This window comes from Notolepis coatsorum (genome assembly GCF_963971535.1).
Source record: "Notolepis coatsorum genome assembly, chromosome: 5".
Lineage (NCBI taxonomy): Eukaryota > Metazoa > Chordata > Actinopteri > Aulopiformes > Paralepididae > Notolepis > Notolepis coatsorum.
In genome coordinates, this window is record NC_140169.1 from 120,360,458 (window position 1) to 120,378,768 (window position 18,311).

Below are 18,311 nucleotides of genomic sequence, written 5' to 3' on the forward strand. Positions count from 1 at the left end.
ATGTATTTCTGTATTTCCAAACGTTTCAGAATATATCATCACAATTAAGTTTTACAAGGTTGAATACATTATGGTATTCCAAAGTCTTAAGAATTTGTATATCTTCAGAATAAAATACATTTAGTGTGTTTTCTTCAGAAAGTGTATTTATTTCAAATGTGTGTGTATCTTCAGAAAGTGCATTTATTTCAAATGGTGAGTGTATCTTCAGAAAGTGCATTTATTTCAAATGGTGAGTGTATCTTCAGAAAGTGCATTTATTTCAAATGGTGAGTGTATCTTAAGAAATACCCTCTCTCTGTCTGTTTGCTGTTGGTGTGTGTCTCCACTCTGTAGGCTGTGTGTTCTCTCAAATGTCTCTCAGTAGACTGAATATTTCTCCCTCTGTCTAACTGCAGCTTCTCTGAAAATTCTGATGTGACAAACCCCGTAGATGTCATACGAGGCTGGAGAATGACTAGGACCAATGAGATGACTCAAAACCATCTGCCAAAAGCAGATTTATGACTCTGCGACTTCCCGTTTCTGTAGACCACACCGTCCCCCCAAGGTGTCTGTGTGTGTTTTCTTAATGCCAGATGCCAATTGTCACAATCTTTAGATAAGTGTATTCCAAATTACAAATGTAATGTGTCTAATGTGTTTAAGCAAAAGTCTAAATAAATGTAAAATAATTTTTTGTATTCCAAATTACAAATGTATGTATGTATATTAGTTTCATGGATAAAGACATAATCTTTATACACTTGTGTTTAAGCAAAAAGAAAATTACAAATGTAAAAAATTAAAAGTGCACCATTACATTAGCATGCAAGGGTCTAGGGTTTGAATATTTCGTTAATACAGGTGTTTTATATTATGCACATTAATTATTTTAGAGTTATTATTAAAAGAGTTGGGCTAAAATATAAAGTACAGAAAAGATCTATGTGTGTCTGTGAGGTGTGTGTCTCTGATCGGGGTGTGAACAGGGCCCTCTTAGGTGTTAAAACACAGCATGGGAGGCTTGAAGATTAGGGGACAACTCAATACACATTTACAGTCATCATTCAAATGGTTTATATCTTTTGTAACATGTACAAGTAATGTACAACATTATACTCATAGCATATTTTAGTTCACACAATGTTTTCACACATATTTTAAAAGATTTCCCATAAACATGCATTATGTCCTAATAACTAACCTACACTATAACATACAACACTTTGATGAATATGTTACACCGCTGACAGAGATGTATTATAATTATAATTTGGATAAAAACGTCAACTAATTGACTAAATGTAAAAGTAATACCAACTAATTGACAGTTTGGGTGGTAATTCTTATTTCTTATTTCGTAAAACTAAAATTAAAAGGCTACAGATCATAGAAAAACTTATGTCTTGTTTACATCAGAGTCCCCCTTTTTCAATACATCCAGACATTTAGGACATAGCAGATTTACAAAATACAACACTGTTTGTGAAAACAGTCCTGAAAATATCTGTCCAAGCTGTTTTACTGTTTAAATAGGGTATTTCAACCATCTTTAATTAAGACTTATTTTGGATATAGATCACATCAAGGCCTGAATGTCCATACACTGTAGCAATGCTAAGCCTGCATTTTCAGGTCAACTTCCCTTACCAACATGCACATCTACCCCCTCTTTTAATGTCACAGTAACCTGAAATAGCACAGAGTGTGGGGAAAAGGCCTTATTCAAAATAAAAACTTTTAAACTGTACCCATTCTGCAATCTGTTAATAAACTTTTCAATCAATCAATCAATAATGATTAGGTATAAAAGTTAAAGACATGATAGATTAGAGTTGGGGCGAAAATATAAAGTGCTGTAAATATCTATCTTTTTGAGGATCTGGGTGTGAAAGGATCTGGGTGTTGCAAGGAGGTGTGAAAGATTAGGGACCAAACAACCTCTGTATATTTGCTTGTAATACTCTGCATTTACTCTAAACAAAACTAATAAAGTCTGTATTACAGCTAACTCTTTAAGTTTCAATATTTTGGATTTAATACATAATTCATTGGTATGTTCTCTTGAATCTACATTGTGAACTATTCTTACTGCTCTCTTCTGTAATATAAATAAGGGCTTTATGTTGCTTTCATACGTGTTACCCCACACTTCCACACAGTAACTCAAATATGGTAGGATGAGTGAACAATATAATATTCGCATAGAATTATAATCAAACACATTCTTTGCCTTGTTCAAAACAAAACACTCTTGGCTACCTTATTTTTTATGTACATTATATGTGGCTTCCATGTCATTTTCTCATCCAACATAATCCTTGGATTCCTTTGTCAATACATAATGCCACATTGTCCTTCTTTCGATTAGTAAATATCATACATTTCGTTTTTCCAAATTTAGGGATAGCTTATTGTTATTAAACCATATCTTAAGTTTACACATTTCATTTGTAATTTGGAATACAGACATTTGTATCGACAGCAAATAAAACAAATTGCAATATGTTTGACACTTCACATATATCATTAATATATATAAAATAAAAAGTATGGGCCCCAGGACCGAACCTTGAGGGACAACACATTCAATATAGTTGGCTCCACCTCAAATGTAATGTTCAGAAAATGTGTATTTTTAGGTCTTTGCTGTTGCTGTCATTTTGACCATCTAGCTAAAAGAGGGGTCAATGATCGCAAATGAATACATGGTAAAAAAAGGTCTACCAATTGTCAGGCAAGAATGCACTTCTAATATGTTACACACTAGTAATACAGCCATAATATTTCCAAATAGTATTGTTCTAAACAGTGTATTACAAATACAGTGTATTTGTAGCTAATGTAGACAATAGGCAATTATATAATTGTCACCTGAAAACATATTGTTGTCTATTTTCAAGATAGCCACTTAACCAGTTAATCGCCACCCCTCTCACACTGCATGTTTGTAATTTAGAAATTAAAATGTGATGATCAATCGTATCAAATGCTTTTTTAAGTGTATTTCCTATTCCTATTGTGTAATTCCTTTCATCTACGGTTGTGGTTATTTCTTCATATATATTCATTAAGGCTAAGGCTGTTGATCGATTTGCCCTGAATCCATACTGACTCTCACTCAGAATCTAAGAATCTAAGAATCATGAATCAAGAATCTTGAAAAATTGTGAAAGCAAAGACACTGGTCTGTAGTTGGTAAAACTGTGTTTGTCCCCAGATTTAAATAGAGGAATAATAATTATTTGAAAAAATTAATAGAAATTTCCCACAGGGATAAGGTTTATCTTATCTAAGTGTGCTAGTGTTTAATAGTGTATAGGGACATAGTGTGTAATAGTGTAATATTGTCATAGGGTAGTCCTAGTATGTAATAGTGTTATATAGTGTAATATTGTGCAAATGTGTAATAATGCAATAGTGTAATAGTGTGTAATAGTGTAATAGTTTAATACATTATTTTGTTTCCTCAAACAGACATGTTCATGTAACTTGCATCAATCCAGTTTTCAGTCACCTTTTCAGTCACCTTTCAGCCAACTGTGTTGAAGATTTGTAGCATGGTCCTAGGATAAACATAAATTATAGACATCTAAAATCATGAAACAGGTCGATTTTTAGTAGATTTAATCAATAGTCAGAAGGATAATGCTATTTTAGTCAAGGGTTGAGATATATCACCCCCATGATACATCCCTATTTTGTAAGACAAACAGTTTGATGTTGTAATTTCAGTGATTAGGCTCGCTTGCCTGTATACATTTTTATCAATCTGCTTTTGGTGTATTTTTTAGGTGTTTGGTTATGTTTTTATCTGTCATTTTGATCAGGTCTAGCTAAAAGAGGGGATTTATGATCTCAAATGACTAAGGTTTACCAATTGTCATGCATGAATTTCAACTCTAACGTGTTACATAAGTAAAACAGACTATTTGCAAACAACATTGTTCTAAAACAGTGTATCTACTACAGTGTGTATTTATATTTTAGCTAAATGTAAAAAAACATGAGAACACAATCCTAGTGAATTCTGAATTTGATGTTTATTGGTTGAATAAACATAAATTATAAAACATCTAAAACCATGAAACTGACTGATGCACTTAAAACAGACATGTCAACATAGTTTTTTTACCTGTTTGCATAATGATAAGGTATAAAAACAAAGTGCTTCAATACAAATGTATTTTTTTGAAGTTTAGTAATATCAACCCCCAAAATGTATTTTCTTTTAAACTGATCTAAGGTACATTATACAACTCATGTATGAATTACTTTGCAACGTCTCGTTTTTTTATCACCCCAGAGTTTTATGCTCTCAATATTATGGATATGCATTAAATCCTACACACGATAGGAAATATTCAATCAACTCAAAGATGATGGTTCTAAGGTAAATAAAATGTAATTCAGTCAACATAGTTAGTGTATAGTATGGCTAACATGTATGAAAGTTGTTGATACAATATTATAATTCATAATTCAATTCAAAATAATTACAGGCGAGGTTGTTTGATTTTTGTCCCGATGATTGAAGGAAATTCATTTTTAAGAACTATTTAACATGAAATATCTTAAAGATGTATTTTTATTCATTATAACCATGAAAATAATGCAATGTTAGGTTTTACCGTGATTTTAGTGTTCACAGATAGGAATGTATCATTCACATTCAATTATCCAAATGTACTCTGAACAGACTTGTGAAGTTAGAGGTCATGTATTATTCACATTCAATTATCCAAATGTACTCTGAGTAAAATTTACTCTGTGAAATGTACTCTGCGAAATGTACTCTGCGAAAGTTCCCTGCGAAAGTTCCCTGCAATATGCAGGGTTTTACATAGACTACTAGCAAAAAAACAATTCATATTGTTTCAGTGATGGCCTGGTTGATAGCTACATTGTCGACATGTCTTATTTTTTATTCTTATTTCATTGTATAGTGAATCCAGGGGTATAGTGGAGCGATTATATTTTGTTTTTATAATATTTTATAATATCAAAACATGTCTTATGTTCTATAACATGTTCTTATATATCTACAAGTCTTATATAGAATGCTGTAAAAAGAGTCCTACTAATATATTTCACTTAAAAAACTTGTACAGAAAGATAAATTTCCGACCCCCGGAGCCCTGTCAGAGTGTATACAGGTTCTGTACAGTATACCATATGCAAATCCCATATGGTCTAGCGGTAATGATGCCCTGCTTTCATCAGGGAGACGCGGGTTCGACTCCTGCTATGGGAATAACACTTTTTTCTATACATAACAAATGTGTTGGTATGTTTTATTGTAACTGTTTGACTGTTTGACTGTTTTTAGTGCAACACTACTGTCACCAACATCTAAGAAGGGTCTAGGGTTATCTCCTCAACACTAGGTTGGAGATGCATTTAAGTCCTATAGTTTTTTCCATACTTTTGCAAGGATATGACTGTGTTGCATTAATTTTATTTTTAAATTTGGTGGACTTTATGGTATTTTATGGTTTATTTATGATTGTGATACTTCTTATTGAATTGTTTAAAGAATATGTGTTTAACCAGAGTATAGTAGGACCTTACAAATTTGATTTGATCCCAACAACTGGTGACATTTCGAAGTCTTTAAGGGATCACATTCACATAGCTGAATATAGTTGCACAACTGGATAATATTTGTATTATTACTAGGATGAACTTAAAATCATTCAAAACAATTATTACATAACAATTATTACAATGAAGCGTAGTTGTGTATATTATAAATGTTTTTTTATTAAAGAATATTACAAATCATGCTGCAACCTTTTTTATCAATAATATAAGCATGCATAACATCAATAATGTGATTAATATCTAAAGTTTCTAAACACTTATGATTTTTCAGCTTAAAAGCCGTAACATCCACTATTACGGTGTATAAACACAACAGGTGTGCTCTGTTAAAATGACCATTCATATGATCTAAAATAGTAACTAAGCCGTTTTCAGATAGAAGACTTTCATCCTCTGAGAGTGTCTCTATCATATATTGCCAATTATTTAACAAGCCTCTCTCTCTCACCAGCTTCAACATATTTTCAAAAAGCCTTAAGCGCAGGCTATTGACATTCCCGGTTACCCATCGATGTACAATTGTCCTGACAGCTCCGCGGCTGTCACTAAGGCTTTAAGAGTAGATACTTTGATTGGGAAGTGGAAGGTTTTTCTTCTAGTAGGACACAGTCTCCTAACCGTACCACCGGTTGGGGATGGCAGTCCTGATGCTATGTTGGTTACATCAACGATAGGTATTTCTTCGGGGTCAGGGTGGAATACATTAGATTCTGATGTAGGAGGGGTGTAGCAGGGGCTATTAGGAGGGACATCCATATGCCTGACGGGGTTTGGCGGTGATGAAACCGGCGACGAAGTCTCCCAAGGACCCGTGTACCAGGGGCTATTAGGATTCGTACACCTGACGGGGTTTGACGGTGGTGAATCCGGCGATGAAGTCTCCCAAATCGTTGTAAGAGGGCTGTATCTAGTCCTAAAGCTGTCTAGGAGGCTTTGCAATGACGGAGTTTTAGTTGAACCATACAGGGGTACGGGTAATGTCTCAACTTCCTCGTCTGGAGCGTATAGTGGAGACATGCTATCTAGTGTATCCAATCCATTCTTAGAAGGATCAGCCTCATACCAAGCAAAGTTTGATCGCGTTGAAGGAGGGTCCATGAATCTAAAACCGCCAGCGGGTAGTGTCTCAACATCGTCAGGCGTGTTTAGTGGAGACAGGCTATCTAATGTATCCAATGCAGAGTTAGCAGGATCAACCTCATGTGCCACATACAAAGCCATGATTGTTATCTAAAAGTACAAAATGCACTGTAAGTCTTTTTAAAGGAGGATTTAGGGTTGACACGCCCCTTCCGGCGCCCCCTCGATGGGTCAATCGTACTCCATCTCCTCTGATTCGGTGTATGGGAATAGACATCTTTTTAAATGAACCAGGTCTGTCCTCACCTTAACCCCTTCGTTAGTAGCCAATCCGCAAGTCCGTAGACATTCTAACCAGGCCGGTACCGGTACTGAGAAAAGGATATACTCATGACTTGTATTAAGGAACCTTGAGAAGATGGTTAGATTAGTCTCTACACCAAAAGCCAGAGTACTTTTTATAGATATCCGCCCGTAATACACATACCCGTAGTCTATCGAGCTTATTACCAGGGTGAATATCTCCCCATCCTTAAGCGTTCTACCCACTAATCCATCCATAGCCTCATACGAATCTTTTTTCATTTTCCAAAATTCCGTCTCCGATAGGTCTATCTCAGATCTTCTTCCAACACCCTGAAAATTCTCCAAGGAGGTCTTGTAGAAGACAACTCTCTCAAATTTAACATCATAACAGAATCCGAGTACCCCATCCCTGAGGGGCCATATCTCTTTATAAAACACGCTACCAAATTTGGATGGTGCAAGTAACTCTGCCTTAAAATGCGCTACTGGGGCTGACGTGCGTACAGTAGATGTAGCTAGACTGCTCGCCATTTTTCTTTTTAGGGTCTCTCTAAGAGGTAACTCTCTAAATATATAGGTTTCTATCCTACACATCTATAGAGTCATATACACCCGTCCGCAGCTACGTCCCCACCCCCATACAGAAATACACACCCTATATCAGCTGTTGTTTAAAGTACCAGGATCGTAGCATAGGAAATGGGGAATTTCTTCAGTAGGACTACCAGCTGTATTACGACCTCTATAAACTATGATATCGCACTGCTTTTAAAGCATGCTATAGCTAATAAAGTCAACGATGCCCACTTGTACACTGTAACCGGGAATGTCAATAGCCTGCGCTTAAGGCTTTTTGAAAATATGTTGAAGCTGGTGAGAGAGAGAGGCTTGTTAAATAATTGGCAATATATGATAGAGACACTCTCAGAGGATGAAAGTCTTCTATCTGAAAACGGCTTAGTTACTATTTTAGATCATATGAATGGTCATTTTAACAGAGCACACCTGTTGTGTTTATACACCGTAATAGTGGATGTTACGGCTTTTAAGCTGAAAAATCATAAGTGTTTAGAAACTTTAGATATTAATCACATTATTGATGTTATGCATGCTTATATTATTGATAAAAAAGGTTGCAGCATGATTTGTAATATTCTTTAATAAAAAAACATTTATAATATACACAACTACGCTTCATTGTAATAATTGTTATGTAATAATTGTTTTGAATGATTTTAAGTTCATCCTAGTAATAATACAAATATTATCCAGTTGTGCAACTATATTCAGCTATGTGAATGTGATCCCTTAAAGACTTCGAAATGTCACCAGTTGTTGGGATCAAATCAAATTTGTAAGGTCCTACTATACTCTGGTTAAACACATATTCTTTAAACAATTCAATAAGAAGTATCACAATCATAAATAAACCATAAAATACCATAAAGTCCACCAAATTTAAAAATAAAATTAATGCAACACAGTCATATCCTTGCAAAAGTATGGAAAAAACTATAGGACTTAAATGCATCTCCAACCTAGTGTTGAGGAGATAACCCTAGACCCTTCTTAGATGTTGGTGACAGTAGTGTTGCACTAAAAACAGTCAAACAGTCAAACAGTTACAATAAAACATACCAACACATTTGTTATGTATAGAAAAAAGTGTTATTCCCATAGCAGGAGTCGAACCCGCGTCTCCCTGATGAAAGCAGGGCATCATTACCGCTAGACCATATGGGATTTGCATATGGTATACTGTACAGAACCTGTATACACTCTGACAGGGCTCCGGGGGTCGGAAATTTATCTTTCTGTACAAGTTTTTTAAGTGAAATATATTAGTAGGACTCTTTTTACAGCATTCTATATAAGACTTGTAGATATATAAGAACATGTTATAGAACATAAGACATGTTTTGATATTATAAAATATTATAAAAACAAAATATAATCGCTCCACTATACCCCTGGATTCACTATACAATGAAATAAGAATAAAAAATAAGACATGTCGACAATGTAGCTATCAACCAGGCCATCACTGAAACAATATGAATTGTTTTTTTGCTAGTAGTCTATGTAAAACCCTGCATATTGCAGGGAACTTTCGCAGGGAACTTTCGCAGAGTACATTTCGCAGAGTACATTTCACAGAGTAAATTTTACTCAGAGTACATTTGGATAATTGAATGTGAATAATACATGACCTCTAACTTCACAAGTCTGTTCAGAGTACATTTGGATAATTGAATGTGAATGATACATTCCTATCTGTGAACACTAAAATCACGGTAAAACCTAACATTGCATTATTTTCATGGTTATAATGAATAAAAATACATCTTTAAGATATTTCATGTTAAATAGTTCTTAAAAATGAATTTCCTTCAATCATCGGGACAAAAATCAAACAACCTCGCCTGTAATTATTTTGAATTGAATTATGAATTATAATATTGTATCAACAACTTTCATACATGTTAGCCATACTATACACTAACTATGTTGACTGAATTACATTTTATTTACCTTAGAACCATCATCTTTGAGTTGATTGAATATTTCCTATCGTGTGTAGGATTTAATGCATATCCATAATATTGAGAGCATAAAACTCTGGGGTGATAAAAAAACGAGACGTTGCAAAGTAATTCATACATGAGTTGTATAATGTACCTTAGATCAGTTTAAAAGAAAATACATTTTGGGGGTTGATATTACTAAACTTCAAAAAAATACATTTGTATTGAAGCACTTTGTTTTTATACCTTATCATTATGCAAACAGGTAAAAAAACTATGTTGACATGTCTGTTTTAAGTGCATCAGTCAGTTTCATGGTTTTAGATGTTTTATAATTTATGTTTATTCAACCAATAAACATCAAATTCAGAATTCACTAGGATTGTGTTCTCATGTTTTTTTACATTTAGCTAAAATATAAATACACACTGTAGTAGATACACTGTTTTAGAACAATGTTGTTTGCAAATAGTCTGTTTTACTTATGTAACACGTTAGAGTTGAAATTCATGCATGACAATTGGTAAACCTTAGTCATTTGAGATCATAAATCCCCTCTTTTAGCTAGACCTGATCAAAATGACAGATAAAAACATAACCAAACACCTAAAAAATACACCAAAAGCAGATTGATAAAAATGTATACAGGCAAGCGAGCCTAATCACTGAAATTACAACATCAAACTGTTTGTCTTACAAAATAGGGATGTATCATGGGGGTGATATATCTCAACCCTTGACTAAAATAGCATTATCCTTCTGACTATTGATTAAATCTACTAAAAATCGACCTGTTTCATGATTTTAGATGTCTATAATTTATGTTTATCCTAGGACCATGCTACAAATCTTCAACACAGTTGGCTGAAAGGTGACTGAAAAGGTGACTGAAAACTGGATTGATGCAAGTTACATGAACATGTCTGTTTGAGGAAACAAAATAATGTATTAAACTATTACACTATTACACACTATTACACTATTGCATTATTACACATTTGCACAATATTACACTATATAACACTATTACATACTAGGACTACCCTATGACAATATTACACTATTACACACTATGTCCCTATACACTATTAAACACTAGCACACTTAGATAAGATAAACCTTATCCCTGTGGGAAATTTCTATTAATTTTTTCAAATAATTATTATTCCTCTATTTAAATCTGGGGACAAACACAGTTTTACCAACTACAGACCAGTGTCTTTGCTTTCACAATTTTTCAAGATTCTTGATTCATGATTCTTAGATTCTTAGATTCTGAGTGAGAGTCAGTATGGATTCAGGGCAAATCGATCAACAGCCTTAGCCTTAATGAATATATATGAAGAAATAACCACAACCGTAGATGAAAGGAATTACACAATAGGAATAGGAAATACACTTAAAAAAGCATTTGATACGATTGATCATCACATTTTAATTTCTAAATTACAAACATGCAGTGTGAGAGGGGTGGCGATTAACTGGTTAAGTGGCTATCTTGAAAATAGACAACAATATGTTTTCAGGTGACAATTATATAATTGCCTATTGTCTACATTAGCTACAAATACACTGTATTTGTAATACACTGTTTAGAACAATACTATTTGGAAATATTATGGCTGTATTACTAGTGTGTAACATATTAGAAGTGCATTCTTGCCTGACAATTGGTAGACCTTTTTTTACCATGTATTCATTTGCGATCATTGACCCCTCTTTTAGCTAGATGGTCAAAATGACAGCAACAGCAAAGACCTAAAAATACACATTTTCTGAACATTACATTTGAGGTGGAGCCAACTATATTGAATGTGTTGTCCCTCAAGGTTCGGTCCTGGGGCCCATACTTTTTATTTTATATATATTAATGATATATGTGAAGTGTCAAACATATTGCAATTTGTTTTATTTGCTGTCGATACAAATGTCTGTATTCCAAATTACAAATGAAATGTGTAAACTTAAGATATGGTTTAATAACAATAAGCTATCCCTAAATTTGGAAAAACGAAATGTATGATATTTACTAATCGAAAGAAGGACAATGTGGCATTATGTATTGACAAAGGAATCCAAGGATTATGTTGGATGAGAAAATGACATGGAAGCCACATATAATGTACATAAAAAAATAAGGTAGCCAAGAGTGTTTTGTTTTGAACAAGGCAAAGAATGTGTTTGATTATAATTCTATGCGAATATTATATTGTTCACTCATCCTACCATATTTGAGTTACTGTGTGGAAGTGTGGGGTAACACGTATGAAAGCAACATAAAGCCCTTATTTATATTACAGAAGAGAGCAGTAAGAATAGTTCACAATGTAGATTCAAGAGAACATACCAATGAATTATGTATTAAATCCAAACTATTGAAACTTAAAGAGTTAGCTGTAATACAGACTTTATTAGTTTTGTTTAGAGTAAATGCAGAGTATTACAAGCAAATATACAGAGGTTGTTTGGTCCCTAATCTTTCACACCTCCTTGCAACACCCAGATCCTTTCACACCCAGATCCTCAAAAAGATAGATATTTACAGCACTTTATATTTTCGCCCCAACTCTAATCTATCATGTCTTTAACTTTTATACCTAATCATATATTGATTGATTGATTGAAAAGTTTATTAACAGATTGCAGAATGGGTACAGTTTAAAAGTTTTTTATTTTGAATAAGGCCTTTTCCCCACACTCTGTGCTATTTCAGGTTACTGTGACATTAAAAGAGGGGGTAGATGTGCATGTTGGTAAGGGAAGTTGACCTGAAAATGCAGGCTTAGCATTGCTACAGTGTATGGACATTCAGGCCTTGAAGTGATCTATATCCAAAATAAGTCTTAATTAAAGATGGTTGAAATACCCTATTTAAACAGTTAAAACAGCTTGGACAGATATTTTCAGGACTGTTTTCACAAACAGTGTTGTATTTGTAAATCTGCTATGTCCTAAATGTCTGGATGTATTGAAAAAAGGGGGACTCTGATGTAAACAAGACATAAGTTTTTCTATGATCTGTAGCCTTTTAATTTTAGTTTTACGAAATAAGAAAATAAGAATTACCACCCAAACTGTCAATTAGTTGGTATTACTTTTACATTTAGTCAATTAGTTGACGTTTTTATCCAAATTATAATTATAATACATCTCTGTCAGCGGTGTAACAATATTCATCAAAGTGTTGTATGTTATAGTGTAGGTTAGTTTATTAGGACATAATGCATGTTTATGGGAAATCTTTTAAAATATGTGTGAAAACATTGTGTGAACTAAAATATGCTATGAGTATAATGTTGTACATTACTTGTACATGTTACAAAAGATATAAACCATTTGAATGATGACTGTAAATGTGTATTGAGTTGTCCCCTAATCTTCAAGCCTCCCATGCTGTGTTTTAACACCTAAGAGGGCCCTGTTCACACCCCGATCAGAGACACACACCTCACAGACACACATAGATCTTTTCTGTACTTTATATTTTTAGCCCAACTCTTTTAATAATAACTCTAAAATAATTAATGTGCATAATATAAAACACCTGTATTAACGAAATATTCAAACCCTAGACCCTTGCATGCTAATGTAATGGTGCACTTTTAATTTTTTACATTTGTAATTTTCTTTTTGCTTAAACACAAGTGTATAAAGATTATGTCTTTATCCATGAAACTAATATACATACATACATTTGTAATTTGGAATACAAAAAAATTATTTTACATTTATTTAGACTTTTGCTTAAACACATTAGACACATTACATTTGTAATTTGGAATACACTTATCTAAAGATTGTGACAATTGGCATCTGGCATTAAGAAAACACACACAGACACCTTGGGGGGACGGTGTGGTCTACAGAAACGGGAAGTCGCAGAGTCATAAATCTGCTTTTGGCAGATGGTTTTGAGTCATCTCATTGGTCCTAGTCATTCTCCAGCCTCGTATGACATCTACGGGGTTTGTCACCATCAGAATTTTCAGAGAAGCTGCAGTTAGACAGAGGGAGAAATATTCAGTCTACTGAGAGACATTTGAGAGAACACACAGCCTACAGAGTGGAGACACACACCAACAGCAAACAGACAGAGAGAGGGTATTTCTTAAGATACACTCACCATTTGAAATAAATGCACTTTCTGAAGATACACTCACCATTTGAAATAAATGCACTTTCTGAAGATACACTCACCATTTGAAATAAATGCACTTTCTGAAGATACACACACATTTGAAATAAATACACTTTCTGAAGAAAACACACTAAATGTATTTTATTCTGAAGATATACAAATTCTTAAGACTTTGGAATACACATAATGTATTCAACCTTGTAAAACTTAATTGTGATGATATATTCTGAAAACGTTTGGAAATACAGAAATACATATTGTGAAAACCATGGAATACATACAATCTGAAAATAAAAAAAACTTTTGAATCTGAAAAAAAACTTTTGAATCTTTTATTTTGAAAGATTTTTTTTTTTGAAAAAAATAAAATAAAAACTCCTCCCCTTCCGAAAACCGGATGACCCTCCCTCAAAACCGGATGTCCCGCCTCCTTACATCCTAGACCAATCAGAGAAGCCCTAGGGGGTCATAAATCATCTCAAAATAACCTACCCTAAGTCCCGCCCCCTTAAACCTCTCGACCAATCAGAACGCTCCAAATTCCAAAAAAAGGGGCGTGGCTACAATCAATCATATATGGTCTGACACATACCGCATCCCTAACCTCTCTCTGTGGCCAGCAGTAGCAACCCCTCCCCTTTACCCACTGAAATCCAATCCACACATCAGACAAAAACTAAAACTAAACAAAGCGCAATACCATATTGTCATATTTTGCCTAGAGGTCGCTGTTTGACAACTTTAGAGTTCTGGTTCACGGACCCCTAGTCCTATTTCTTACTTACCAATGATGTTGAGTCTTTTCTCAGCACAATCCAAGCTTTTCCTCACACTAGCTCCGGATAGTTACCCACAAACCAATGGAAAGTCAATGGGGTTACGCTCCTGTCTGTACACAAGCTCACAGAGGCTCTCTGAAATCTACTTTGTGATCACTGTAGAGTAGATTTCAGTGAGCCTGTCAGCTTGTACAGGTAACCACATTGACTTTTAGTTTGTGGCTAACTATCTGAAGCTAGTATGATAAACAGCATGGACTCTGCTAAGAAAGGACTCTACCAATCAACATCAACAAGTAAGTAAGTAACAAGTAAGTATGTTAAGTAAGAAACAGGGGTAAAAAAAAACTAAAATATTATAATAATAATAATAATAATAATAATAATAAATGTGATTTCTATAGCACTTTTCTAGAATTCAAAGTTGATTTACACTAAGGGGTGGAGGTAGTGAGACAAACAGGCAAACATATAACACAGGCATAGAAGGATGGATGAGGGGGCTAAGAGAAGGCAGTGGAGAAGAGATGGGTCTTGAAGCAGGATTGGAAAACTGAGTCTCTAATGTCTTGGGGGAGAGAGTTCCAGAGCCTGGGAGCTGCCCTGGAGAAGAGCTCTGTCTCCAAAACTGCGAAGGCTGGACATGGGGGTGGAGGTAAGCTGAGGTGGATCTGAGGGACCGAGAGGGTTGGTAGGGGGAGAGGAGATCAGTGAGATATGGAGGGGCCAGTTGGTAAAGGGCTTTGTAGGTGAAGACCAGGATTTTTGTAGTTGATCCGGTGGGAGTTTTAGGACTGGGCTGATGTGGTGCCATGATCTGGTGCGAGTTAGAAGTAATGTGGAGGCGTTCTGGACCTATTGAGTCTATTGATGGAGCTACCTGTAGCACTGATATTGCAGGCCTTTATTGCAGACAGGCAGGAGTCAATGTGAGGGATGGGTTGTGGGGGGATTTGGTACAGAGGTATATCTGAGTGTCATCAGCATAGCAGTGTATGTCCAGGTTGAAATGGCGGAGAATGTGCCTGAGGGGGAGGATGTAGATGACAAAAAGGAGTGGGCCGGGTACAGACCCTTGGGGAACACCTTGTGTGACAGTGGATGAGACAGAGGAGTGGTTGTGAAGTGAAATTAAAGTGTAATCTTTTGGGAGAGGTATAGGAGCGGAGAGAGCTGAGTGCAGTGCCTTTGATATCAAGGTCTTCAAGTCTAGGGAGCAGGATGTTGTGGGTCACGGTATCGAGGGCTGCACTCAGGTCAAGGAGGATGAGGAGGTTAAGGTATCTGGTGTCAGCAGAGGTGAGGAGGTCATTGAGTACTTTGAGGAGTGCAGTGTCTGTGTTGTGGAGTGTGCAAATGGCTGCAAGACTGCATTAGAACACGTTTTTTTAACCTTTTTTTGATGATTGAATGAGACTTAATGAATCAAATCAATTGTATTTGTAGAGCCCGAGATCACATGGCATTGCCCACATGGGCTGTACAAGTCAAGGAGAAAATCACAATAGATCAAGAACAAGAACCACCATAAAATCCAAATATGCAACACTCCCAGACTTTCCCCAATGTAGATACGGAACGACTCAGTAAAAGCATGTGGAGGAGAGAACCCTCAGATGGGCCGTTCAAAGGGGATCCCCCAACTGGATGTCAGTTATATAATATAGTGTTGCTATGGATGATAGATGGATGGAGAATAGAACAGGCGAATAATTGGCATATATGTATGTATATATACATGTAATGCAACACATATATATATATATATATATATATATATATATATATATATATATATACAGTATATACATACATGGTAGCAATAGTATCTAAGGTACATAAGAACATTTAAAATGTTTACATTAATAATTCAATTAAAATAAATAGAGCTAAGAACAACAACAACAACAACAACAACAAAAAAGCATAGGAAAATGATAGCTGGTATGAAAATAAGATAAAAGGCTAAAAGTCAAAGCTCAGAGCTCAAAGTATCAGAGTCATATTCCCAGGGGGTAGGAGAACCGCTTGGATACAGTTGAAGTAGAGCAGGCATGGTTAGATGCCGGTCAACTGAGGGCGACGTAGGGTGGATCCATCGCGCCTGTGGTAGTCAGAACTGGTTTGAGGAAGAATAGCCACTGCAGTCAATGCTGTTAGCCACATCAAGGACGGCGCGGGGAAGATCACATGACCATCACCTCAAGTCATCCACTCACAGAGAGACAGGGAGACAGGGGTTAGAGAGCTCCCGTGTTCACAGTAGGCAGACATAGGAGCAACAAATGTAATAAGTTAAGCATATAATAAGAAAAGTATATAAGAAAATTATGAAATTACAGTAATAAATACTAAGAACAAAGAGGCATAGGACTACAAGCGCTAGTATACAGGATGAGATACAAGAAGATGGCTCAGGGCCATTTGCCCCGGGGGGGGGGGGGGGCAGAAGAACCAGAACAGGTTGAAGTAGAGCGGGCATGCATGGTTGTAGGTCAGGACGTTGTAGGTCAGACAGAAGACGGCATGAAGCCGATCTATGGCGCCAGTGGTGCTCATAAACCAGCTCAGTGGTCCTAGATCTGGGGGTATACTGTATGTCACAAAGCAGAAAAACTGTGATAGCCAGATAACTGTGAACAATTTAATATGTAACGTGTAATTCTGCACCAGGGTCATTTGCACCTGACAGAGTCCTGCAAGAGAACTCATTACAGCATAATGGCACAAGGGATGAATTAGAGCGTATCCTGGGTGTTTGGTATAGGTGAAAGTAAGGCAGAAAGCCCCTGCAGGCAATTACATCTATAACACATTGTATCTTGATTTCTTTGAATATGTTCCCATATTAAACTCTACTTGAATATTAGTTCTAATGGGGTTTTGTAGCCATTCAAACCAATGATCTGTTAAGATGAATAGTGCATGAGAAGTTAATATCGTGATGATTTTTAGAAATATCAGGCTGAGTAATTGTGCTGCTTCCAGCTATGCTGCTATTCCAGCTTCAGGAATATGCATTGCACAAGTTAAAATCAAAGCCTATTAAGCTTTCATGCATAGATTCTCGAATAGGCTTAAAGGGGCACTTCACCAAAAAACAATACATTTATTTTGTACATGTCACACAAATCCAAAAGCGCAAAACAGTTTTGCACGCATTCATTTAGTTTGAGTTATTGAGAGTACATGAGTTTGGATATGGCCACCAGTGATGTCATCGGGGACATTGAATCCTTAATTACAGCTCCATGAAATTATGTATGTGCAACAGTGGGAGGTAGAGCAGTCGTCTGGTAATCCAGAGGTTCGCGGTTCGATTCCCGCTCGTCTCGGTTGAGCAAAACACTTAACCCCTAACTGCTCCAGATGAGCAGCTTGGCACCTTGCATGGTTGCCTCCTCCTGAATGTGTGTGAATGAGTAAAATGTGAGGAGCAAATTGTAAAGCACTTTGGATAAAAGCGCTATATAAATGCAGCCATTTACCGTTTTACCATTTAGATAGAAAATACCTTATATTATAGGGACTACTACTTTATATCATTTAATTGAGCTTTAATTAACACAACACAAGTGTCCCTGATGACATCACTGGTGGCATGCATATTCAAACTTATTTACTCTCAAAAACTGTCAAACTAAATGAGTTACAGATCAGCTTATCTATTGTTATCTCTGAAAATGATCATGAAACATCTCAAATGTCCAAGAGATATTTGGTTACTATGGCTTAAAGGCGCACCTTTTTCATATCTATTAATAAAGTTACAATCCAAATAAGCGTTAGGTCTTGAATAAGTAATAGTTGTAACTCAACATGACATGCTGTGCGTGGAATGTGGAGGCATCAAATAGTATTTTAGCCCACAGCCATACCATAAATATTGCGTGAAGT